The 27,337-nt window shown below is 47.7% G+C and overlaps 1 protein-coding gene across 1 annotated transcript in view; it reads right to left on the minus strand.

Annotated features, from left to right (window-relative positions):
* Positions 1-27,337, minus strand: part of LOC144506217 (ubiquitin-associated and SH3 domain-containing protein A-like) — a 218,525-nt gene that overhangs the window by 186,343 nt on the left and 4,845 nt on the right. The window lies entirely within an intron of this gene.

The following is a 27,337-nucleotide window of genomic DNA, read 5'->3' on the forward strand; positions in this document are numbered from 1 at the left end:
TGTGAAAAACTTACCCCTAACATTTCCCCTGTACCTACCCCCCAGCACCTTAAACCTGTGTCCTCTCGTAGCAGCCATTTCCACCCTGGGAAAAAGCCTCTGAGAGTCCACCCGATCTATGCCTCTCAACATCTTATATACCTCTATTAGGTCTCCTCTCATCCTACGTCTCTCCAAGGAGAAAAGACCGAGCTCCCTCAGCCTATCCTCATAAGGCATGCCACTCAATCCAGGCAACGTCCTTGTAAATCTCCTCTGCACCCTTTCAATCTTTTCCACATCCTTCCTGTAATGAGGTGACCAGAACTGAGCACAGTACTCCAAGTGGGGTCTGACGAGGGTCTTATACAGCTGCATCATTATCCCCGGACTCCTAAACTCAATCACTCGATTGATAAAGGCGAGCACACCATACGCCTTCTTAACCACCTCCTCCACCTGCGGGGCTGATTGTAGAGTCCTATGGACCCGGACCCCAAGGTCCTTCTGATCCTCTGCGGTACTAAGAGTCTTTCCCTTTATATTGTACTCCTTCATCCCATTTGACCTACCAAAATGGTTCACTACGCATTTACCTGGGTTGAAGTCCATCTGCCACTTCTCCGCCCAGTCTTGCATCCTATCTATGTCCCTCTGTAACTTCTGACATCCCTCCAGACTATCCACAACCCCACCAACCTTCGTGTCATCGGCAAACTTACCAACCCATCCCTCCACTTCCTCATCCAGGTCATTTATGAAAATGACAAACAGCAAGGGTCCCAGAACAGATCCCTGGGGCACACCACTGGTGACCGACCTCCAATTAGAAAAAGACCCATCCATACACACTCTCTGCCTCCTTTGGGCAAGCCAGTTCTGGATCCACAGGGCAGCAGCCCCTTGGATCCCATGCCCTCTCACTTTTTCTCGAAGACTTGCATGGGGGACCTTATCGAACGCCTTGCTAAAATCCATATCAACCACATCTACCGCTTTCCCTTCGTCAATGTGTTTAGTCACATTTTCGAAGAACTCCACCAGGTTCGTAAGGCACGATCTGCCTTTGACAAAGCCATGCTGAGTATTCGTGAGTATTCACGGTGGAAAGGGATCTGGGTGGTTGTACTGCTGGTTTGCGGTGGACAGAAAGGATCGAGCATGTGGACATAAAGAAAGAGGATGTGTTGGAACTATTGAATGGCATCAAGGTTGGTAAGTCGCCGGGACCGGATGGGATGTACCCCAGGTTACTGTGGGAGGCGAGGGAGGAGATTGCGGAGCCTTTGGCGATGATCTTTGCATCGTCGATGGAGACGGGAGAGGTTCCGGAGGATTGGAGGATTGCAGATGTGGTCCCTATATTCAAGAAAGGGAACAGGGACAGCCCGGGAAATTACCGACCGGTGAGTCTAACCTCAGTGGTTGGTAAGTTGATGGAGAGGATCCTGAGAGACAGGATTTATGATCATCTAGAGAAGTTTAGTATGATCAAAAGTAGTCAGCACGGCTTTGTCAAGGGCAGGTCGTGCCTTACGAGCCTGGTTGAGTTCTTTGAAAATGTGACCAAACACATTGACGAAGGAAGAGTGGTGGATGTGGTCTATATGGACTTCAGCAAGGCGTTCGATAAGGTCCCCCATGCAAGACTTCTTGAGAAAGTGAGAGGGCATGGGATCCAAGGGGCTGTTGCCTTGTGGATCCAGAACTGGCTTGCCTGCAGAAGGCAGAGAGTGGCTGTGGAGGGGTCTTTCTCTGCATGGAGGTCAGTGACCAGTGGAGTGCCCCAGGGATCTGTTCTGGGACCCTTGCTGTTTGTCATTTTCATAAATGACCTGGATGAGGAAGTGGAGGGATGGGTTGGTAAGTTTGCTGATGACACCAAGGTAGGTGGTGTTGTGGATAGTTTGGAGGGATGTCAGAAGTTGCAGCGAGACATAGATAGAATGCAAGACTGGGCGGAGAAGTGGCAGATGGACTTCAACCCGGATAAGTGTGTAGTGATCCATTTTGGCAGATCCAATGGGATGAAGCAGCAGTATAATATGAAGGGTACCATTCTTAGCAGTGTAGAGGATCAGAAGGACCTTGGGGTCCGGGTCCATAGGACTCTTAAATCGGCCTCGCAGGTGGAGGATGCGGTCAAGAAGGCGTACGGCGTACTAGCCTTCATTAATCGAGGGATTGAGTTTAGGAGTCGGGAGATAATGCTGCAGCTTTATAGGACCCTGGTTAGACCCCACTTGGAGTACTGCGCGCAGTTCTGGTCACCTCATTACAGGAAAGATGTTGAAGCCATTGAAAGGGTGCAGAGGAGATTTACAAGGATGTTGCCTGGATTGGGGGGCATGCCTTATGAGGATAGGTTGAGGGAGCTTGGTCTCTTCTCCCTGGAGAGACGAAGGATGAGAGGTGGCCTGATAGAGGTTTACAAGATGTTGAGAGGTCTGGATAGGGTAGACTCTCAGAGGCTATTTCCAAGGGCTGAAATGGTTGCTACGAGGGGACACAGGTTTAAGGTGCTGGGGGGTAGGTACAGAGGAGATGTCAGGGGTAAGTTTTTCACTCAGAGGGTGGTGGGTGAGTGGAATCGGCTGACGTCGGTGGTGGTGGAGGCAAACTCGTTGGGGTCTTTTAAGAGACTTCTGGATGAGTACATGGGATTTAATGGGATTGAGGGCTATAGATAGGCCTAGAGGTAGGGATATGATCAGCGCAACTTGTGGGCCGAAGGGCCTGTTTGTGCTGTGGCTTTCTATGTTCTATGTTCTATGTTCTATACTAAACCTCTCTAAATGCTCATAAATCTTGTCCCTCAGGATCTTCTCCATCAGCTTACCAACCACTGAGGTTAGACTCACCGGTCGGTAATTTCCTGGGCTATCCCTATTCCCCTTCTTGAAAATAGGAACCACATCCGCAATCCTCCAATCCTCCGGCACCTCTCCCGTCTCCATCGACGACGCAAAGATCATCGCCAGAGGCTCTGCAATCTCTTCCCTCGCCTCCCACAGTAACCTGGGGTACATCCCATCCGGACCCGGCGACTTATCTATCTTGATGCCATTCAAGGATTCCAGCACAACCTCTTTGTTAAAGTCCACATACTCAATCTTTTCAGTCCACTGCAAGCCCACAGTACATCCACCCAGGTCCTTCTCCTCTGTGAAAACCGAGGCAAAATACTCATTAAGCACCTCTGCCATTTCTACTGGTTCTGTACAGATTTTCCCACCTTCACCTTTTATCGGCCTTATTCCTTCACGTCTCATCCTTTTACTCTTCACATATTTATAGAACGCCTTAGGGTTTTCCTTAATTCTACTTGCCAAGGCCTTCTCGTGACCCCTTCTGGCTCTCCTAATTTCCTTCGTTAGTCCCTTCCTACAAGCTGTATACTCATCTAGATCCCTATCTTCGCCAAGCTCTCTGAACCTTTTGTACGTTTTCCTTTTCTTCTCGACTAGGTCCCGCACAGCTTTCGTGCACCACGGTTCCTTTAACCTACCAACTCCTCCCTGTCTGCTCGGAACGTTGTCCTGTCAAACCCTAGACAGACATTCCTTGAAAAACTGCCACCTCTCTTCAGTACATTTCCCCGAGAATACCTCCTTTCAATTTACTCCTCTAATTTGCTGCCTTCTGTCTTCATATTTCCCCTTACTCCATATAAACGCTTTCCTAGCTTGCCTGATCCTCTCTTTTTCCAATGCAAGCCTAAAGGAGATAGAGTTATGATCGCTATCCCCAAGATGCTCTCCCACTGAGTGATCTGACACCTGTCCAGGCTCATTGGTCAGTATCAGATCAAGTACAGCCTCTCCTCTTGTAGGCTTGTCCACATGCTGTGTCAGGAAACTCTCCTGAACACACCTGACAAACTCCTCCCCATCCAATCCCCTTACCCTAGGGATATCCCAATCTATGTTTGGGAAATTAAAGTCTCCCATCACAACAACTGCACAGTAAGATCCAACAAACCAGACTGTGAGAATGTCAGATTTTTGTTTGTGATGTTGATTGATTGGTAGATATTGGCTCGGCACCAGGATGAACTAACCCCTGTTTTTCTGTGAAATAGTTCCCTGAAATCTTTCACACTTTCGAGAGAAGACAAGACCTTGATTTAACATCACATTTGAAAGGTGGCATCTCCGACACTGTAGCACTCCCTCAGCACTGCAGTAGTAGTGCCATCTTAGATTTCTGTGCTGAAATTTCTGAAATGGAATTTCATTCCAGAACTTTCTGATTTGAATGTGGAGATGCCGGCGTTGGACTGGGGTGGGCACAGTAAGAAGTCTCACAACACCAGGTTAAAGTCCAACAGGTTTATTTGGTATCACGAGCTTTCGGAGCGCTGCCTCTTCATCAGGTGAGTGGAGAGGTAGGTTCACAAACATACCATATATAGACAGAGACACAATCGCAAGAAAATGGTTGGAATGCGAGTCTTTACGGCGAATCGAGTCTTTACAGGTACAGACAATGTGAGTGGAGAGAGGGTTAATGATATGTTAAAGAGATGTGAATTGTCTCAAGCCAGGACAGTTAGTAGGATTTTGCAAGCCCAGGCCACATGGTGGGGGTTACACATAGTGTGACATGAACCCAAGATCCCGGTTGAGGCCGTCCTCATGCGTGCGGAACTTGGCTATCAGTTTCTGCCAGGCCAGGATATGGAGGCTTTGGAGAGGGTACAGAAAGGATTTACCAGCATGTTGCCTGGTATGGCGGGCATTAGTTATGAGGAGAGGTTGGAGAAGCTTGGTTTGTTCTCACTGGAACGATGGAGGTTGAGGGGTGACCTGATAGAAGTCTACAAGATTATGACGGGCATGGATAGAGTGGATAGTCAGAAGCTTTTTCCCAGGGTGGAAGAGTCAATTACTAGGGGGCATAGATTTAAGGTGCGAGGGGCAAGGTTTAAAGGAGATGTACGAGGCAGATCTTTTACACAGAGGGTGGTGGGTGCCTGGAACTCGCTGCCGGGGGAGGTCGTGGAAGCGGATGCAATAGTGACCTTTAAGGGGCATCTGGACAAATACATGAATAGGATGAGAACGGAGGGATAAGGTCCCCAGAAGGGTAGAAGGTTTTAGTTCAGTCGGACAGCATGGTCGGTGTAAGCTTGGAGGGCCGAAGGGCCTGTTCCTGTGCTATAAATTTCTTTGTTCTTTGATCTTTAGTACACAGTGAGAAGTGGGATGCAGAAGATCTGGTGTCAAGAAGTGGTTAAGCCTGAAACACTACGGCCACGATCCTCCCATTCCAACCCACTAATTTTTTGGCGTGTCGGGTCGGGAGATTCCTGACGCACGCGCATATCCCAGCGATGGATATCCGGTGCGGTCGGGACCACGCTGGAAACCAGTGGGAACAGTAGGCAAGTGATTTAAATCTATTTTTAATGTAATTTGAATGTGATTATCGGGCCTGGGATTAAATTCTCCAGGCCTGATAGCATCTCCCACCCCGCCAATACAATTTCACTCGGTGAGGTTCACACTGGCTCCCCACTTTCGGGGAACGAGCAGGAGACCCCACTGGAGTGAAGAGGGGGCAATTGGGGCCCCCCAGGGGGTTTGGTGGCAGGGGGGTGGTGTCCCTCAGGCAGTGTCAGCCTGTGCCCCCAGCACTGCCCAAGGGGCAAAGTGCTCATGCCCAGGGTGCACCTTTGCACTGCCCACCGGGCATGAGGCAGTGCTAAGGGGGCGGGGACTAGGGGGCAGGGCTTAGGGGTGATCGGTGGGGTTCGGGGGTCCCACTGCCACTCTACATTGGGATTGATCAGGGCTGGAGGGAGGCCAGCGATCAGGGCAGGCTGGGGTGTGGGTCTGCCGCCTGGCGGGTGTCTTCCTCCCGTGGGGGTGGGGGGGGGGGGGATCTGTCAGGGTGGGGGGGATTGTCACTGCTGGGAGGGGGATTGGAGATCGGGGTGCTCCTGGACCCGGGGGGGAGGGGAAGGGGGGTAAGGGCTGGGAATGCTTGTAAGGGCCGTGATCGGGCTGCCACCAGGCCATGGGTGTGGGATGGAAGGGCCGTGATTGAGCTGGCCAGAAAACTGCAGGCTGACAGATAGGGGTCGTTGCAGCTGAAAAACAGATATACGGCTTTGGATTCTGTTGAGGGGAATGACCTCTCTAGGGAAAGCAGCAGCAGCCAAACTCGTTGCACCACGGTTGGTTCTGCTGTAGAGGGGAGGGGTAAAAAGTGTGTCAGTGCAATAGTTATAGAGGATTCAACTGTAAGGGGAGACAGGCGTTTCTGTGGCCGCAAACAAGACTCCAGGATGATATGTTACCTCCTTGGTGCTGGGGTCAAGGAGTCTCGGAGCGGCTGCAGGATATCATAAAGGGAGAGGGCAAACAGTTAATGGTCGTAGTACACGCTGGTACGAACGACACAGGTAATAAAAGGGATGAGGTCCTTAAAGCAGAATATAGGGAACGAGGAAGAAAGCTGCAAAGTGGGACATCACAGGTAGTGATCTCAAGATTGCTACGTGTGTCACGTGCTAGTCAGAGTAGAAACAGCAGGATACATAGGATGAATATGTGGCTGCGGAGATGGTGGCGGGCGAGGGTTTCAGATTCCTGGGGCATTGGGACTGCTTCTGGGAGAGGTGGGACCTGTACAAACTGGACGGGTTACACCTGGGCAGGATCAGGACTGATGTCCTTGTGGGGAGGAGGGGTGTAATTGCTCGAGTGCCTGGACGGGCTTTAAACTAATATGACAAGATCCCTCATGGGAGGTGAGTTAGGAAGGTTCAGTCGCTGGGTATACATGGGGAGGTAGTAAATTGGATTAGACACTGGCTCAACGGAAGAAGCCAGAGAGTGGTTGTGGAGGATTGCTTCTCTGAGTGGAGGCCTGTGACTAGTGGTGTGCCGCAGGGATCGGTGTTGGGTCCATTGTTGTTTGTCATCTATATCAATGATCTGGATGATAATGTGGTAAATTGGATCAGCAAATTTGCTGATGATACAAAGATTGGAGGTGTAGTGGACTGTGAGGAAGGTTTTCAAAGCTTGCAGAGGGATTTGGACCAACTAGAAAAATGGGCTGAAAAATGGCAAATGGAATTTAACGCAGACAAGTGTGAGATATTGCACTTTGGACGGACAAACCAAAGTAGAACGTACAGGGTAAATGGTAGGACTCTGAAGAGTGCAGTTGAACGGAGGGATCTGGGAATACAGGTACAGAATTCCCTAAAAGTGACGTCACAGGTGGATAGGGTCGTAAAGAGTGCCTTTGGTACATTGGCCTTTATAAATCGGAGTATCGAGTATAAAAGTTGGAGTGTTATGGTAAGGTTATATAAGGCATTGGTGAGGCCGAATTTAGAGTATTGTGTACAGTTTTGGTCACCTAGTTACAGGAAGGATGTAAATAAGGTTGAAAGAGTGCAGAGAAGGTTCACAAGGATGTTGCCGGGACTTGAGAAGCTGAGTTACAGAGAGAGATTGAATAGGTTGGGACTTTATTCCCTGGAGCGTAGAAGATTGAGGGGAGATTTGATAGAGGTGTATAAGATTTTGATGGGTATAGATAGAGTGAATGCAAGCAGGCTTTTTCCACTGAGGCGAGGGGAGAAAGAAACCAGAGGACATGGGTTAAGGGTGAAAGGAGAAAAGTTTAAAGGGAATATTAGGGGGGGCTTCTTCTCGCAGAGAGTGGTGGGAGTGTGGAATGAGCTGCCGGATAAAGTGGTAAATGCGGGGTCACTTTTAACATTTAAGAAAAACTTGGACAGGTTCATGGATGAGAGGGGTGTGGAGGGATATGGCCCAAGTGCAGGTCAGTGGGACTTGGCAAAAAATGGTTCGGCACAGACAAGAAGGGCCAAAAGGCCTGTTTCTGAGCTGTAATTTTCTATGGTTCTATGGCAGGGGGATGGGAACCTTTGCAAGGATTCAGAGCAGGGGGAATCAAGAACAACAGGAAAAGACAAAGTTAAAGTTTATTTATTAGTCACAAGTAAGGCTTACATTAACAGTGCAATGAAGTTACTGTGAAATTCCCCTAGTCGCCACAGTCCAGCGCCTGTTCGGGTCAATGCACCTAACCAGCACGTCTTTCTGAATGTGGGAGGAAACTCGAGCACCTGGAGGAAACCCACACAGACACGGGGAGAACATGCAAACTCCACACAGACAGTGACCCAAGCCAGGAATCGAACCCGGGTCCCTGGCGCTGTGAAGCAGCAGTGCTAACCATTGTGCTACCGTGCCAGTAAGGAGAATAAGGAAATTTGATTTTGATTTGATTTATTATTCTCACACGTATTAACACAGTGAAAAGTATTGTTTCTTGTGCTATACAGACAGAGCATACCATTCATAGAGAAGGAAACAAAAGAGTGCAGAATGTAGTGTTACAGTAATAGCTCGGGTGTAGAGAAAGATCAACTTAATGCAAGGTAGGTCCATTCAAAAGTCTGACGGCAGCAAGGAAGAAGCTGTCCTTGAGTCGGTTGGTATGTGACCTCAGACTTTTGTAACTTTTTCCTGAAGGAGGAAGGTGGAAGAGAGAATGTCCAGAGTGCGTGGGGTCCTTAATTATGCTGGCTGCTTTGCTTGAGGCAGCGGGAAGTGTAGAGTCAATGGATGGGAGGCTGATTTGCATGATGGATTGGGCTACATTCACGACCTTTTGTAGTTCCTTGCGGTCTTGGGCAGAGCAGGAGCCATACCAAACTGTGATACAACCAGAAAGAATGCTTTCTATGGTGCATCTGTAAAAGTTGGTGAGAGTCGGAGCTGACATGCCAAATTTCCTGCCAAAGTGATAGGCAGAGAAATTAAGGACCAGAATCAGATAAGGACCAAGTAAAAAAATAGTAGGAAAGGAAAAAGAAACATTTAAAGTGCCCACCTTAAGATTTTGTACATGAATGCTCGGAATGTTCAAAACAAAATGGGTGAATTAGTTGCACAGATAGATGTAAAGGTGTATGATATAGTTGGCATTACAGAGACGTGGCTCCAAGGTGAGCAATGATTGGAACTAAACATTGAGGGCTAGTCAGTGTTTAGGAAGGACAGACAGAAAGGAAAAGGTGGTGGAGTTGCATTGTTGATTAAAGATGATATTGATACGATATTGAGGAAAGATATCAGCATAGATGATGTGGAATCTGTATGGGTCGAGTTAAGAAACAAGGGGCAAAAAACATTGGTGGGGGTGGTTTACAGACCACCAAACTGCAGTGGTAATGTTGGGAAAAGCATTAGACAGGAAATCAGAGATGCGTGTGTTAAAGGAACATCTGTGATTATGGGTGACTCTAATCTGCATGTAGATTTGGGAGAGTCAAATTAGTCACAGTACAAGAGAGGAGGAATTTCTGGAGTGCATAAGGGATGGTTTTCTGGAGCAATACACTGAGGAACCAACAAGGGAGCCGGCCATCTTGGATTGGGTATTTTGCAATGAGAAAGGATTAGTTGGCAAGTTAGTTGTGAGAGAGCCCTTGGGGACGAGTGACCATAATATGGCAGAATTTTTTGTCAAGGTGGATAATGATGTAGTTGATTCTGAGACCAGGTCCTGAATCTCAATGAAAGTAAAGTTTATTTATTAGTCACAAGTAAGGCTTACATCAACACTGCAATTAAATTACTGTGAAATTCTCCTGGTCGCCAGACTCCGGCGCCTGTTCGGGTCAATGCACCTAACCAGCATGTCTTTCAGACTGTGGGAGGTAACTGGAGCACCCGGAGGAAACCCACGCAGACACAGGGAGAACGTGCAAATTCCACACAGACAGTGACCCAAGCCGAGAATCGAACTCTGGCGCTGTGCGGCAGCAGGGTTAACCAATGTGCCACCGTGCCACTCAATAAAGGGAACTTAATAAAGGGAACTATGATGGTTTGAGGCATGAATTGGCCATGATGGACTGGGAAATATTACTGAAAGGAAAGATAGTGGACAGGCAATTGCAGGCATTTAAAGAATGAATAGGTAAACTCCAGAAGTTATTTATTCCTGTTTGGCGCAAGGTGGTAAGGGAGTTTTGGTCAAACCATGGCTTCCAAGGGAAATTAGAGATAATATCTGATTCAAGGAAGAAGCATTCAAATTGGCAAGAAAAAACAATAGGCCTGAGGATTGGGAGCAGTTCAAAATTCAGCAAAGGAGGACCAAGGGATTGATTGAGAAGGGGAAAATAGAGTATAAAGTAAGCTAGTAGGGAACATAAAAACTGACTGTAAAAGTTTCTATAGATATGTAAAGAGAAAAAGATTGACAAAACAAATGTAGGTCCCTTACAGTCAGAAATGGGAGAATTCATAACGGGGAATAAAGAAATATGAATTGAGAAATTAAATTTGTACTTTGCTTCAGTCTTCACAAAGGAAGACACGAATAATGTATCAGAAGTGCTGAGAGAATCAAATGTTAGTAAGAAGCTGAAATTTGTTTTCACTTCACTGGAGCGACGGAGGTTGAGGGGAGACCTGATAGAAGTCTACAGGATTATGAGAGACATGGACAGTGTGGATAGTCAGAAGCTTTTTCCCAGGGTGGAAGAGTCAATTACTAGGGGGCATAGGTTTAAGGTGCGAGGGGCAAGGTTTAAAAGAGATGTATGAGGCAGATTTTTTACACAGAGAGTGGTGGGTGCCTGGAACTCGTTGCCGGGGGAGGTAGTGGAAGCGGATACGGTAGTGACTTTTAAGGGGCGTCTTGACAAGTACATGAATGAGATGGGAATAGAGGGATATGGTCCCCGGAAGCATAGAGGGTTTTAGTTAAGTCAGGCAGCATGGTCGGTGCAGGCTTGGAGGGCCGGAGGGTCTGTTCCTGCACTGTAAGTTTCTTTGTTCTTTGAAATCAGCATTAGTAGAGAAATGATTTTCGGGAAATTAATGGAATTGAAGGTGGATAAATCTCCAGATCCTGATAATCATCTGAAAGTACTTAAGGAAGTGGCCCTAGAAATAGTAGATCCATTGGTGGTTATTTTCCAAAATTCGTTGGACTCTGGAATAGTTCCTACAGATTGGAGAGTGGCTAATGTAAGCCCGCTATTCAAAAAGGGAAGTAGAGAGAAAACAGGGAACTATAGACCAGTGAGTCTAATGTCAGTACTGGGGAAGTTGCTGGAGTCTATTATCAAGGATTTCATAACTCGGCATTTGGAAGGCTGTGGTGTAATCAGACAGTCAGCATGGATTTACAAAAGGGAAATCATGCTTGATGAATCTATTGAAATTCTTTGAGGATGTTACAAGTAGAGTTAACTGAGGAGAACCAGTTGATGTGGTTTATTTAGTCTTTCAGAACACATTCAACATGGTCTCACATAGCAGACAACTATGTAAAGGTAAAGTGTGTGGGATTGTAGGTAATGTCTTGAGAGGGATAGAAAACTGGTTAGCAGATAGGACGCAAAGGGTTGGCATAAATGGGTCTTTTTCTGATTGGCAGTCAGTGACTAGTGGGATTCCGCAGGGATCTGTGCTAGGACCCTAACTGTTCACATTATATATTAATGATTTGGAAGAGGAAACTGAATGTATCATCTCAAAATTTGCAAATGATACACAGTTGGGTGGGAATGTGAGCTGTGAGGAGGATGCAGAGATGCTTCAGCGTGATTTGGACAGGCTGAGTTTGTGGGCATCTGCATGGCAGATGCAATATAATGTGGATAAATGTGACATTTCCACTTTGGTAGCAATAATAGGAAGATTATTACTTGAATGGGTGTAAATTGAGGGAGGTGAATACTCAACGAGACCTTGGGGTCTTCATGCATCAGTCACTGAAAGTAAGCGTGCAGGTACAGCAGGCAGTAAAGAAGGCAAATGGTATGTTGGCCTTTATAGCGAGAGGATTTGAATACAGGGATAGGGATGTTTTGCTGCAATTGTAATCGGGCATTGGTGAGGCCACACCTGGAGTATTGTGTGCAGTTTTGGTGTCCTTATCTGAGGAAGGATGTCCTTGCTATAGAGGGAGTAAAGCGAAGGTTTACCAGGCTGATTCCTGGGATGGGGGTCTGTCATATGAGGAGAAACTAGGTCGGTTAGAATTATATTCACTGGAGTTTAACATGATTAGACGGGGTAGATTCAGAAAGAATGTTCCCAATGGTGGGGGAGTCCAGAAGTAGGGGTCAGAGTTTGAGGACAAGGGGTAAATCTTTTAGGACTGAGGTGAGGAGAAATTTCTTCACCCTGAGAGTAGTGAATGTGTGGAATTCACTACCACAGAATGTAGTTGAGGCCAAAACATTGCCTGATTTCAAGAAGAAATTAGACGTAGCTCTTGGGGCTAAAAGGATCAAGGGATATGGGAGGAAGGGGGGATCAGGATATTGAATTCGATGATCTGCCATGATCAAGATGAATGACGGAGCAGGCTCGAATGGCCTACTGCTGCTTCGACTTCCTATGTAACAGGGGTCCCACCACCAATCCCTGCGGAACACCACTCGCTACAGATCTACAGACAGATGTCATTGTCCACATTGGTGCAAATGAGGTAGGCAGAAAGAGCGGGGAGGTCCTGCGAGAGCAATTCAGGGAGTTGGGTAGTAGGCTAAAAAGCAGGGCCTCGAGGGTAGCGATCTCTGGATCACTCCCAGTGCCATGTGCTAGTGAGGCTAGGAACAGGGAGATTGAACAGCTAAACGCGTGGCTAAAGGACTGCTGCAGGAGGGAGGGTTTCAAATTCGTGGATCACTGGGAAGTCTTCAAGAGAGGATGGCACCTGTATAAGAAGGACGGGTTACACCTAAACTGGAGGGGCACGAATATCCTAGCTGGGAATTTTGGTAGTGTGGTTCGGGAGAGTTTAACTAATGTGGCAGAGGGGTGGGGATCAGAACAATAGGTCAATAAGCACAGAGGCTGGGGATGAGATTGGGGCCAAGACAAGGCTATCTAAGAGGAAGAGCATTCTGGGGGAGGATGACCTCAGTGGGCCTGGAGGTCTGGAGTGCATCTGCTTCAATGCAAGGAGCGTCACGGGCAAGACAGACGAGCTTAGAGCCTTAATGCTTGCGCGGAACTTGGATGTGGTTGCAGTGATGGAGACTTGGTTAAAAGAAGGACAGGACTGGTAGCTGAATATTCCGGGGTATAAGTGTTTTAGGCGAGACAGAGGAGGGGCTAGGGGAGGTGGGGGAGTAGCAATGCTGGTTAGGGAGCATATTACAGCGGTACAGAGGGTGGACAATATGGAAGGGTCAGGTAACGAGTCACTGTGGGTGGAGCTCAGGAACAGGAAGGGCGCAGTCACTATGCTGGGGGTATACTACAGGCTTCCCAACAGCCCACGGGAAGTTGAGGAACGGATATGTAAAGAGATTCTGGACAGGTGCAGAAAAAATAGGGTTGTTGTAGTGGGAGACTTTAATTTCCCTCACATAGACTGGAAATCGCTTAGGGCTGGGGGCCTGGATGGGGAAGAATTTATAAAATGCGTACAGGAAGGTTCTTTGGAACAATATGTTGACAGTCCAACTAGAGAGGGGGCTATACTGGACCTGGTACTGGGGAATGAGCCCTGTCAGGTCATCAAAGTTTCAGTAGGGGAACATGTGGCAAATAGTGACCACAATTCTGTAAACTTTAGGATAGTAATGGAAAAAGATGAGTGTTGTCCTATGGGTAAGGTGCTGAATTGGGGGAAGGCTAACTACAGCCGGATTAGGCAGGATTTGGTGGCTGTTGATTGGGAGAGGCTGTTCGAGGGTAAATCCACATCTGGCATGTGGGAGTCTTTTAAGGAGCAGTTGATAGGACTGCAGGACAGGCATGTGCCTGTAAAGAGGAAGGATAGGAAAGGTCGGATTCGGGAGCTGTGGATAACCAGTGAAATTGTGGGTCTAATCAAAAAGAAAAAACAGGCATACATGAGGTCCAGGCAGCTAAAAACAGATGGAGCACTGGAAGAATACGGAGAAAGTAGAAAAGAACTCAAACAGGGAGTTAGAAGGGCAAAAAGGGGTCACGAAATGTCCTTGGCAGATAGGATTAAGGAGAATCCTAAGGCATTTTATACATACGTTAAGAACAAGAGGGTTGTTAGGGAAAGAATCGGACCTCTCAGGGACAAAGGAGGAGAATTATGCTTAGAACAAAAGGAAGTAGGAGAGATCCTGAACGAATACTTTGCATCAGTATTCACAAAGGAGAGGGACATGTTGACTGGTAGTGTCTCAGAGAGATGTGTTGACCTGTTAGAAAAAATCTCAATTACAAGGGAGGAAGTGTTAGGTTTTTTAGGAAACATTAAGACAGACAAATCCCCAGAGCCAGATGGCATCTATCCTAGACTCTTCAGGGAGGCAAGAGATGACATTGCTGGGCCTCTAACAGAAATCTTTGTCTCTTTACTGGACACAGGTGAGGTCCCAGAGGATTGGAGGATAGCAAATGTGGTCCCATTATTTAAGAAGGGTAGCAAGGATAACCCGGGTAATTATAGGCCGGTGAGCTTGATGTCCGTGGTAGGGAAATTGTTGGAGAAGATTCTTAGAGATAGGATCTATACGCATTAAGAACTGAATAATCTCATTAGCGATAGACAGCATGGTTTTGTACGAGGGAGGTCAGGCCTCACAAATTTGGTTGAGTTTTTTGAGGAGGTGACAAAAACGATTGACGAGGGAAGGGCCATGGATGTCGTCTATATGAATTTTAGTAAAGCATTTGACAAGGTCCCTCATGGCAGGCTGGTGCAAATGGTTAAATCTCACGGGATAAAAGATGAGCTCGCTAGATGGGTGGAGAACTGGCTTAGCCATAGAAGACAGAGGGTAACAGTGGAGGGGTCTTTTTCCGGTTGGAGGTCTGTGACTAGTGGTGTTCCGCAGGGCTCTGCTGTTTGTGATATATATATAAATGATTTGGAGGAAGATGTAGCTGGTGTGATCAATAAGTTTGCAGACGACACAAAGATTGCTGGAGTTGCAGATAGTGATGAACATTGTCAGAGAATACAGCAGGATATAGATAGGCTGGAACATTGGGCGGAGAAATGGCAGATGGAATTTAATCCAGATCAATGCCAAGTGATGCATTTCGGTAGATCTAATGTAAGGGGGAGCTATACAACAAATGGCAGAACCATCAGGAGTATAGACACACAGAGGGACCTGGGTGTACAAGTCCACAGATCCTTAAAGGTGGCAGCACAGGTGGAGAGGGTGGTCAAGAAGGCATATGGCATGCTTGCCTTTATTGGACGGGGCACAGAATATAAAAATTGGCATATGATGTTGCAGCTGTATAGAACGTTGATTCGGCCACATTTGGAATACTGCGTCCAGTTCTGGTCGCCACACTACCAGAAGGATGTGGAGGCTTTGGAGAGAGTACAGAAACGGTTTACCAGGATGTTGCCTGGTATGGAGGTCTCAGCTATGAGGAGAGATTGGGTAAACTGGGGTTGTTCTCCCTGGAAAGACGGAGGATGAGGGGTGACCTAATAGAGATGTATAAAATTATGAAGGGCACAGATAGAGTGAACAATGGGAAGCTTTTTCCCAGGTCGGAGGTGATGAACACAAGGGGTCACGGGTTCAAGGTGAGGGGGGCAAGGTTCAACACAGATGTCAGAGGGACGTATTTTACACAGAGGGTGGTGAGGGCCTGGAATGCACTGCCAAGCAAGGTGATTGAGGCGGACACGCTGGGATCGTTTAAGACTTATCTAGATAGCCACATGAACAGACTGGGAATAGAGGGATACAAACGAATGGTCTGGTTGGGCACATGAGCGGCGCAGGCTTGGAGGGCCGAAGGGCCTGTTCCTGTGCTGTATTTTTCTTTGTTCTTTGAAAAATACCCTTCCACCGCTACTCTCTGTCTTCTATAACCAAGACAGTTTTGTATCCATCTCGCCAGCCCAGGAAGGGGGATCAGGACATTGAATTTGATGGCCAGCCATGATCAAAGTGAATGTCGGCGAAGGCTCGAAGGGCCGAATAAGAAGGTAAGAACCAAGAGCAGCAGTAGGCCATCTGGTCCCTCGAGCCTGTTCTGCCATTCAATAAGATCATGGCTGATCTTTTTGTGGACTCAGCTCCACTTACCCACCCACTCACCATAACCCTTAATTCCTACACTATTCAAAAATCTATCTCTGCCTTAAAAACATTCAATGAGGTAGCCTCAACTGCTTCACTGGGCAGGGAATTCCACAGATTCACAACCCTCTGGGTGAAGAAGTTCCTCCTCAACTCAGTCCTAAATCTGCTCCCCCTTATTTTGAGGCTATGCCCCCTCGTTCTAATTTCACCTGCCAGTGGAAACAACTTCCCTGCTTCTATCTTATCTATTTCCTTCATCATCTTATATGTTTCTGTAACATCTCTCCTCATTCTTCTGAATTCCAATGAGTATAGCCCCAGTCTACTCAGTCTCTCCTCATAAGCCAACCCTCTCAACTCCAGAATCAACCGAGTGAATCTCCTCTGTACCCTCTCCAGTGCCAGTATATCCTTTCTCAAGTAAGGAGACCAAAACTGCACACAGTACTCTAGGTGTGGCCTCACCAGCATCTTAAACAGCTGCAACATAAATTCCAGCCCTCTAGCAATGAAGGACAAAATTCCATTTGCCTTCTTAATTACCTACTGCACCTGCAAACCAACTTTTTGTGATTCATGCACAAGGACACCCAGATCCCTCTGCACAGCAGCATGCTGCAATTTTTTACCATTTAAATAATAGTCCATTTTGCTGTTATTCTTACCAAAATGAATGACCTCACATTTACCACATTGTACTCCATCTTGCCCACTCACTTAGACTACCAATATCCCTTTGCAGACTTTCAGCATCCTCTGCACACTTTGCTCTGCCATTCATCTTAGTGTCATCTGCAAATTTTGACACACTGCACTTGGTCCCCAACTCCAAATCATCGATGTAAATCGTAAACAATTGCGGTCCCAACACTGATCCCTGAGGCACACCACTAGTTACTGACCGCCAACCAGAAAAACACCTCTTTACCCCCACTCTTTGCTTTCTGTTAGTTAACCAATCCTCTATTCATGCTAATACGTTACCCGTAAAACCGTGCACCTTTATCTTATGCAGCAGTCTTTGGTGTGACACCTTGTCAAATGCCTTCTGGAAATCCAGATACACCACATCCCCATTGTCCATCGTGCACATAATGTTCTCAAAGAATTCCACCAAAATCGTCAAACATAACCTGTCCTTCATGAACTCATGTTGTGTCTTCCCAATGTGACAATTTATATCCAGATGTCTCGCTATTTCTTCCTTGATGATAGATTCAAGCATTTTCCCTACTACAGAAGTTAAGCTAACCAACCTATAGTTACCTGCCTTTTGTCTACCTCCTTTTTTAAACAGTGGTGTCACATTTGCTGTTTTCCAATGGCCCACTCCTACTTCTAATTTCTATGTTTCTATGACAGATCAGTGCAAGTCAGCATGGATTTACTGAAGGGAAATCGTGCTTGACAAATCTTCTGGAATTTTTTGAGGATGTGACCAGTAGAGTGGACAAGGCTGAACCAGTGGATGTTCTGTACCTGGACTTTCAAAAGGCTTTTGACAAGGTCCCACACAACAGATTAGTGAGCAAAATTAAAGCTCGTGGTATTGGGGGTAATGTATTGAGGTGGATAGAGGACTGGTTGGCAGACAGGAAGCAGAGAGTGGGAATAAACAGGTCCTTTTCAGAGTGGCAGGCAGTGACTAGTGGGGTACCGCAGGGTTCAGTGCTGGGACCCCAGCTATTCACAATATACATGAATGATTTGGACGAAGGAACTGAATGCAATATCTCCAAATTTGCATATGACACTAAGCTGGATGGTGGTGTGTGCCGTGGGGAGGATGCTAAGAGGCTGCAGGGTGACTTGGACAGGCCGGCTGAGTGGGCAAATACTTGGAAAATGCAATATAATGTGGATAAATGTGAGGTTATCCACTTTGCTGGCAAAAAACAGGAAGGAAGATTATCATCTGAATGGTGGCAGTTTAGGAAAAGGGGAAGCGGCCTGGGCGTCATGGTGGAATAGTCACTGAAGGTTGGTATGCAGGTACAGCAGGCAATGAGGAAAGCTAATGGCATACTGGCCTTCAAACCAAGAGAATTTGTGTATAGGAGTAAGGATGGTTTGCTGCAGTTACACAGGGCATTGGTGAGGCCACACCTTGAGTATTGTGTGCTGTTCTGGTCTCCTAGTCTGAGGAAGGACATTCATGCAATTGAGGGAATTCAGCGAAGGTTCACCAGACTGATTCCTGGAATGGAAGGACTGACATATGAAGAGAGACTGAATCGACTGGGCTTGTACTCACTGGAATTTAGAAGAATGAGAGGGGATCTCATAGAAACATATAAAATCCTGATGGGACTGGACAGACTAGATGCGGGAGGAATGTTCCTGATGTTGGGGAAGTGCAGAGCTAGGGGTCACAGTCTAAGAATAAGGGGTAAGCCATTCAGGACTGAGATGAGGAAGAGATTCTTCACTCAGAAAGTTGTGAACCTGTGAAATTCTCTACCACAGAAAGCTGTTGGGGTGAGTTTGTTAGATATGTTCAAGAGGGAACTGGACGTGGCCCTTGTGGCTAAAGGGATCAAAAGGTATGGAGAGAAAGCAGGAGTGGGATACTGAATGTGCATGATCACATGAAAAGTGGAGTTTGTTCAAGGAACAAATACTGCGTGTCCTTGATAGGTATGTCCCTGTCAGGCAGGGAGGACATGGCCGAGTAAGGGAACCATGGTTCACAAAAGAGGTTGAATGTCTTGTCAAGAGGAAAAAGGAAGCGTATGTAAGGATGAGAAAACAAGGTTCAATTGGGTCGCTTGAGGGTTACAAGGTAGCAAGGAATGAGCTAAAAAAAGGGCTTAGGAGAGCTAGGAGGGGGCATGAGAAGTCCTTGGCGGGTCGGATCAAGGAAAACCCCAAGGCTTTTTACTCTTATATGAGGAATAAAAGAATGACCAGGGTGAGGTTAGGGCCGGTCAAGGATAGTAGTGGGAACTTGTGCATGGAGGCAGAAGAGATAGGCGAGGTGATGAATGAATACTTTTCTTCAGTGTTCACCAAGGAGAGGGGCCATGTTTTTGAGGATGAGAGTGTGATACAGACTGATAGGCTGGAGGAGGTAGATGTTCTGAGGGAAGATGTATTAGCAATTTTGAAAAACCTGAGGGTCGATAAGTCCCCTGGGCCAGATGGGATATATCCTAGGATTCTTTGGGAGGCAAGGGATGAGATTGCAGAGCCTTTGACTTTGATCTTTGGGTCCTCACTGTCCACGGGGATAGTGCCAGAGGACTGGAGAGTGGCGAATGTTGTTCCTCTGTTCAAGAAAGGAAATAGGAATGACCCTGGTAATTATAGGCCGGTTAATCTTACTTCGGTGGTCGGTAAGTTAATGGAAAAGGTCCTGAGGGATAGGATTTATGACCATTTGGAAAGATGCAGCTTAATCTGGGATAGTCAACACGGATTCATGAAGGGTAGGTCTTGCCTCACAAATTTGATTGAATTCTTTGAGGAGGTAACTGAGTGTGTAGATGAAGGTAGAGCAGTTGATGTCGTATACATGGATTTTAGTAAGGCGTTTGATAAGGTTCCCCATGGTCGGCTCATGAAGAAAGTAAGGAGGTGTGGGATAGAGGGAGATTTGGCTGATTGGATAAGTAACTGGCTATCTCACAGAAGACAGAGGGTGGTGGTGGATGGAAAATTTTCAGACTGGAGACCAGTTACCAGCGGTGTACCACAGGGATCAGTGCTGGGTTCTCTGCTCTTTGTGATTTTTATCAATGACTTGGAGGAGGGGGCTGAAGAGTGGGTCAGTAAATTTGCTGATGACACCAAGATTGGTGGAGTAGTGGATGAGGTGGAGGGCTGTTGTAGGCTGCAAAGAGACATTGACAGGATGCAGAGCTGGGCCGAAAAATGGCAGATGGAGTTTAACCCTGATAAATGTGAGGTGATTCATTTTGGTAGGACAAATTTGAATGCGGATTACAGGGTCAATGGTAGGGTCCTGAGGAATGTGGAGGAACAGAGAGATCTTGGGGTCCATATCCACAGATCTCTGAAGGTTGCCACTCAAGTGGATAGAGCCGTGAAGAAGGCCTATAGTGTGTTAGCATTTATTAACAGGGGGTTTGAGTTTAAGAGCCGTGGGGTTATGCTGCAACTGTACAGGACCTTGGTGAGACCACATTTGGAATATTGTGCGCAGTTCTGGTCGCCTCACTATAAGAAGGATGTGGAAGTATTGGAGAGAGTGCAGAGGAGATTTACCAGGATGCTACCTGGTTTGGAGGGTGGGTCTTATGAGGAAAGGTTGAGGGAGCTGGGGCTTTTCTCTTTAGAGCGGAGGAGGATGAGAGGCAACTTAATAGAGGTTTATAAGATGATGAGGGGGATCGATAGAGTGGACGTTCAGAGACTATTTCCTCGGGTGGATGTAGCTATTACTAGGGGGCTTAACTATAAGGTTCATAGTGGGAGATATAGGAGGGATGTCCGAGGTAGGTTCTTTATTCAGAGAGTGGTTGGGGTGTGGAATGGACTGCCTGCTGTGATAGTGGAGTCGGACACTTTAGGAAATTTCAAGTGGTTATTGGATAGGCACATGGAGCACACCAGAATGATAGGGAATGGGATAGCTTGATCTTGGTTTCGGACAAAGCTCGGCACAACATCGAGGGCCGAAGGGCCTGTTCTGTGCTGTACTGTTCTATGTTCTACGTTCTATCAACACCAGGTTAAAGTCCAACAGGTTTATTTGGTAGCAAAAGCCACACAAGCTTTCGGAGCTCTAAGCCCCTTCTTCAGGTGAGTGGGAATTCTGTTCACAAACAGAGCATATAAAAACACAAACTCAAATTACATGAATAATGGTTGGAATGCGAATACTTACAACTAATCAAGTCTTTAAGGAACAAAACAATGTGAGTGGAGAGAGCATCAAGACAGGCTAAAAAGATGTGTATTGTCTCCAGACAAGACAGCCAGTGAAACTCTGCAGGTCTAGGCAACTGTGGGGGTTACAAATAGTGTGACATGAACCCAATATCCCGGTTGAGCGTGTGTGCGGAACTTGGCTATCAGTTTCTGCTCAGCGACTCTGCGCCGTCGTGTGTCGCGAAGGCCGCCTTGGAGAACGCTTACCCGAATATCAGAGGCCGAATGCCCATGACCGCTGAAGTGCTCCCCAACAAGAAGAGAACAGTCTTGCCTGGTGATTGTCGAGCGGTGTTCATTCATCCGTTGTCGCAGCGTCTGCATAGTTTCCCCAATGTACCATGCCTCGGGACATCCTTTCTTGCAGCGTATCAGGTAGACAATGTTGGCCGAATTGCAAGAGTATGTACCGTGTACCTGGTGGATGGTGTTCTCACGTGAGATGATGGCATCTGTGTCGATGATCCGGCACGTCTTGCAGAGGTTGCTGTGGCAGGGTTGTGTGGTGTCATGGTCACTGTTCTCCTGAAGGCTGGGTCGTTTGCTGCGGACAATGGTCTGTTTGAGGTTGTGCGGTTGTTTGAAGGCAAGAAGTGGGGGTGTGGGGATGACCTTGGCGAGATGTTCGTCTTCATCAATGACATGTTGAAGGCTCCGGAGGAGATGCCGTAGCTTCTCCGCTCCGGGGAAGTACTGGACAACGAAGGGTACTCTGTCCACTGTGTCCCGTGTTTGTCTTCTGAGGAGGTCGGTGCGGTTCTTCGCTGTGGCGCGTTGGAACTGTTGATCAATGAGTCGAGCGCCATATCCTGTTCTTATGAGGGCATCTTTCAGCGTCTGGAGGTGTCTGTTGCGATCCTCCTCATCCGAGCAGATCCTGTGTATACGGAGGGCTTGTCCGTAGGGGATGGCTTCTTTAACGTGTTTAGGGTGGAAGCTGAAGAAGTGGAGCATCGTGAGGTTATCCGTGGGCTTGCGGTACAGTGAGGTGCTGAGGTGACCGTCCTTAATGGAGATGCGTGTGTCCAAGAATGCAACCGATTCCGGAGAGTAGTCTATGGTGAGTCTGATGGTGGGATGGAACTTGTTGATGTCATCATAGAGTTGTTTCAGTGATTGTTCACCATGAGTCCAAAGGAAGAAAATGTCATCAATGTATCTAGTGTATAGCATCGGTTGAAGGTCCCGTGCGGTGAAGAAGTCTTGTTCGAACCTGTGCATGAAGATGTTGGCATATTGAGGTGCGAATTTGGTCCCCATGGCTGTTCCGTGTGTCTGGATGAAGAACTGGTTGTTGAAGGTGAAGATATTGTGGTCCAGGATGAAGCGGATGAGATGTAAAATTGCATCTGGAAACTGGCAGTTGTTGGCGCTGAGCACTGAGGCCGTTGCAGCAATGCCATCGTCATGGGGGATGCTGGTGTCGAGTGCCGAGACATCCATTGTGACGAGGAGCGCTCCTGGTTCAACTGCTCCATGTGTGCTGAGTTTCTGTAGGAAGTCCGTAGTGTCGCGACAAAAGCTGGGGGTTCTTTGTACAATGGGTTTCAGGATGCCCTCGACATAGCTGGAGAGGTTCTCGCACAGGGTCCCATTGCCCGATACGATGGGACGGCCGGGTGTGTTCGCCTTGTGTATCTTCGGGAGGCAGTAGAGATCTCCAACGCGGGGAGTACGTGGGATGAGAGCACGGAGGGTGTTCTGAAGGTCCGGATCAAAGGTCTTGATCAGAGTGTTGAGTTGACGGGTGTGTTCTTTGGTCGGATCTGCAGGTAACTGTCTGTAGTGTTCCTCGTTGTTGAGTTGTCGGTACACTTCTTTGCAGTAATCCGTTCTGTTCAGTACGACGATGGCCCCTCCTCTGTCTGCTGGTTTGATGACAATGTTGCGGTTGGTCTTGAGAGCGTGGATGGCGTTACGTTGTGCTTGGGTGATGTTCGGGGCTGTCTTGTGAGTGCGGCTGATGAATTTGGTGTTGACGCACCTCCTGACGGCTTGGGCATACATGTCAAGTCGAGGGCAGCGGCCTTCCGGAGGAGTCCAATTCGACTCTTTCCTCTTCGGATGCACTGCGGATCTCTCTGTCGGCTGTTCCGGTTCATTGGCTGTCTCATTGTGTTCGTTGTTGGCCTCTTGGGGTTTGTGGAAGAACTCCCTCAGCCTCATTCGCCTGATGAATTCCTCTGTGTCTGCTGCGAGACTGATGGGGTCTATTTTGGTGGTGGGGCAAAAATTAAGCCCTCGGCTGAGAACTTCGATTTCATCTGGTTGAAGTGTCTTTATAAGCTCTGTTTGTGAACAGAATTCCCACTCACCTGAAGAAGGGGCTTAGAGCTCCGAAAGCTTGTGTGGCTTTTGCTACCAAATAAACCTGTTGGACTTTAACCTGGTGTTGTTAAACTTCTTACTGTGTTTACCCCAGTCCAACGCCGACATCTCCACATCATGACTACGTTCTATCAGCCATGATCATATGGAATGGCTCGATGGGCCGAATGGCCTACTCCTGCACCTATTTTCCATGTTTCTATGTTACTCAGTAGGTCCAGCAGTATATGCAGGAGAGGAATCATTAACGTTGCAAGTTGATGCCCTTCAGAATTGGATAGTGGATCAGAAACATTAAGTCTGAAACATAGATACCTCAAAAACTGGAGCAGGAAGAAGTTACTGGGTCGTAAATCCTGCTCTGCCATTCAGTGTGATATTGGGTGATCCTCTGTCTCAACACCATGTTTCCACACTCACGCATACCCACACATACACCCCCGCACACACACACTCGCACACACTCCCACGCACACAAACCCAAACACACTCCCCCACACACACCCCCCACACACACTCCCCCACACTCCCCCACAGACCTACACAAATGTCCCGCACAGACAACCCCCACACACACCCCCTCACACACTCCCCCACACACACACCCCTACAGACTCCCCCCACACTCCCCCACACACACCCCCACTCACACACTCCCCCACACACACTCCCCCACACAACCGCCCCCCCACGCACACACACATACAAACCCTGACACACACACATACGCACACACACAGCTACACACACACCCACACAAACCCCCACACACAAACCCCTGCACACAGATATCAGACACTCCCCCACACACAAGCATGCACAAATCCCACATGGACACCAGACAAGGATGTGATTCACTGGAGGAGATACAGAGGAGATTCACCAGGATGTTCCTTGGGATGGAGCATTTGAGCTATAAGGAGGGACTGGATAGGGTTGGATTGTTTTCTCTGGAGCAGAGAAGGTTGAGGGGGGACATAATTGAGGTGTATAAGATTGAGGGATATGGACAGGGTGAATAGGAAGCAGCTGTTCCCCTTTTTTGAAGGATCAATCACAAATGGTAGAGTTTTGGAGTCAGGGGCAGGAGATTCAGAGGGAATTTGAGGAAAACCTTTTCACTCAGAGGGTAGTGGGAATCTTGAATGCACTGCCTGGGAAAGTTTTCGTAAATATTTGGATGAGCACTTGAAATATCATAATATTCAAGGATATGGGACAAGTGTAGGAAAATGGGATCAGCGTGCCTTGGTGGTAGTTATTGTCAGTGCAGACTTGATGGGCCAAAGTGCCTTTTCTGCACTGTACGACTCTATGACCCTTCCCATACACAAATCCCCACGCACAAACCCCCATGCACTGAGATGCCTGACTCCCCTCCATACAAACACATACAAACCCCCACACACAAACTCTTGGGGGCGAAGGGGGTGCTTGGGGGTCAGGCGCTGGAAGCATGCAGGGGGGATATGGAGATCTGGGGGTGATTTAGGGGAAGATGCTGGATGAGGTAAAACACTCACCCTTGCTGCCTGGATGAGATCATTCAATTTCTTGCGGCACTGCTTCTCAGTCCTCCTGGCCAGTGGCCTGGCATTACTGCATGCTGCCACCCGCTCCCAGGCTGCGTTTCCATCCCTTCCTCTGGGACGGCATCATGCTGGGGGGAAGAGGGTGTCCTGTCTTGCCTCCACCGTCTCCAGCAACCTGGCAAGATCTGCATCAGAAAATCTGGGGGCTGTCTTCCTTGAGGACATTTTTTCCTGCACTGCCTGTCTGTCTGCCCATCCTTGGGGTTTTTATGGAGCTGTCCCTTATTAGGACACATAGCTGCAGGCCGTTTAGGTAAGTCATGCACCCGTTAGAGCATTCCAGTGAGTTTAATGCAGTTTGCCTTGTTAGCATGGAGGGGAAGCCAGGTCAGCACCTGCAAGTGTGCTGATTAAGGTGGGGAAATGTGCTCTGTGATGATGGGGGTGTCGGGAGTGGGGGGGGGGGGCGTGGAGGGGGGGGCGGGGGTGGTGGGAGAGAGAGGTTCATGTCACTCAGCATTTGGGCCGGGGTGTGATGAGGGGGCCATGTGCAAGGGGATTAGCAATCATAGAATCCTACAGTACAGAAAAAGGCCATTCGGCCCATCGAGTCTGCACTGACAACAATCTCACCTAGACCCTATCCCCACAACCCCATGCATTTACCCTGATAGTCCCCCTAACACTAAGGGGCAATTTAGCATTGTCAATCAACCTAACCCGCACATCTTTGGAGTGTGGGAGGGAACCGGAGCACCCGGACAAAACCCACACAGACACGGAGAACATGCAAAACCCACACAGACAGTGACCCAAGCCGGGAATCAAACCCGAGTCCCTGACGCTGTGGGGCAGCAGCGCTAACCACTGTGCCACCATGCCGCTCCCCGTTGGGGAGGATCTCCGATGTCCATGAGGGAAAGGCAGAGGCTGTATCCGGCTCGGGGGTGTTCTTTCAGGAGAGCTGCTGTTTTTGTGCTTTTCCTGCACATGCGCAGTTCGTGGCTATAATCTGAGTTGCAGTCTGTCATTTGATTTGATTTGATTTATTATTGTCACATGTATTGGTATACAGTGAAAAATATTGTTTATCGCACACTAATCAGACAAAGCATACCAGTCATAGAGAAGGAAAGGAGAGGGTGCAGAATGTAGTGTTACAGTCGAGAAAGATCAACTTAATGCAAGGTAAGTCCATTCAAACGTCTGACAGCAGCAGGGAAGGAGCTGTTCTTGAGTCAGTTGGTATGTGACCTCAGATTTTTGTATCTTTTTCCTGACGGAAGAAGGTGGAAGAGAGAATGTCCGGGGTGTGTGGGGTCCTTGATTATGCTGGCTGCTTTGCCAAGGCAGCGGGAAGTGTAGACAGAGTCAATGGATGGGAGGCTGGTTTGCGTGGTGGACTGGGCTTCATTCACGATGCTTTGCAGTTTTATTTGGCAGTCTTGGGCAGGGCAGGAGCCATACCAAGCTGTGATACAACCAGAAAGAATGCTTTCTATGGTACATCTGCAGAAGTTGGTGAGAGTTGTAGCGGACATGCCAAACTTTCTTAGCCTCCTGAGAAAATAGAGGCGTTGGTGGGCTTTCTTACCTATAGCGTCTGTAAAGATGCACGTAGTGTAAAAGCATGTAATGCTTTTTATGTTGCATCTGGCGAGTTAAACCCCCCCCCACTGCCTCGATCATAGAATCCTACATGCAGAAGGCGGCCACTCGGCCCATTGAGTCTGCACTAAGCACAATCCCACCCAGGCCCTATCCCTACAACCTCATGCATTTACCCTAGCTAGTCCTCCTGACAATAAGGGACAATTTAGCACGGCCAATCCACCTAACCTGCACATCTTTGGACTGTGGGAGGAAACCGGAGCACCCGAAGGAAACCCACGCGGACACAGGGAGAGCGTGCAAACTCCACACAGACAGTGACCCGAGCCGGGAATCAAACCTGGGTCCCTGGCACTGTGAAGCAGCAGTGCTAACCACTGTGCCACCCCGAAGTGGCCATAAATGGTGCAGTCCATATTTTCAGTGACTAAGTGCGTAAGATTGGGAGTGAAAACTCACCCAAAAAATGGATCAGGAATTGTCCCCATTTTCACACTAGTTGGACACTTGGAAAAAATCTGGTAAAATTCTGCCCAATGTTTCAGCCCTGATCCTATGCAAGCTGAACCCATGCACCCACTCGTTACGAGCTTTCATTATTGTGAGAGCAAGTTTGAACTTCAATCCAGGATAAGGGCCAAATGTTAAGGAGCTGTTTGTTTTAATTTATCATGAAGCAGCATCAGTAATTAGAAAATAACTATTCCTAACTTTTGCAGGAATTCAACTGGTGCAATGTTTGTGATCTTGTGGTATCAGATCAGCATGTTTATAACTTTACAGAATTGTGGTGAGATCACATCAGTCACATTGAGGTTAAATGTTGCAAAAACTGACTGTAGTTCTCATTACAGCAAGAAAAATGTAGCTGGCAAAAAGGCATCATGATGTGGAGATGGGGTAAACACAGTAAGAAGTCTCCCAACACCAGGTT

The sequence above is a fragment of the Mustelus asterias genome, chromosome 17 (genome assembly GCF_964213995.1).
Source record: "Mustelus asterias chromosome 17, sMusAst1.hap1.1, whole genome shotgun sequence".
Lineage (NCBI taxonomy): Eukaryota > Metazoa > Chordata > Chondrichthyes > Carcharhiniformes > Triakidae > Mustelus > Mustelus asterias.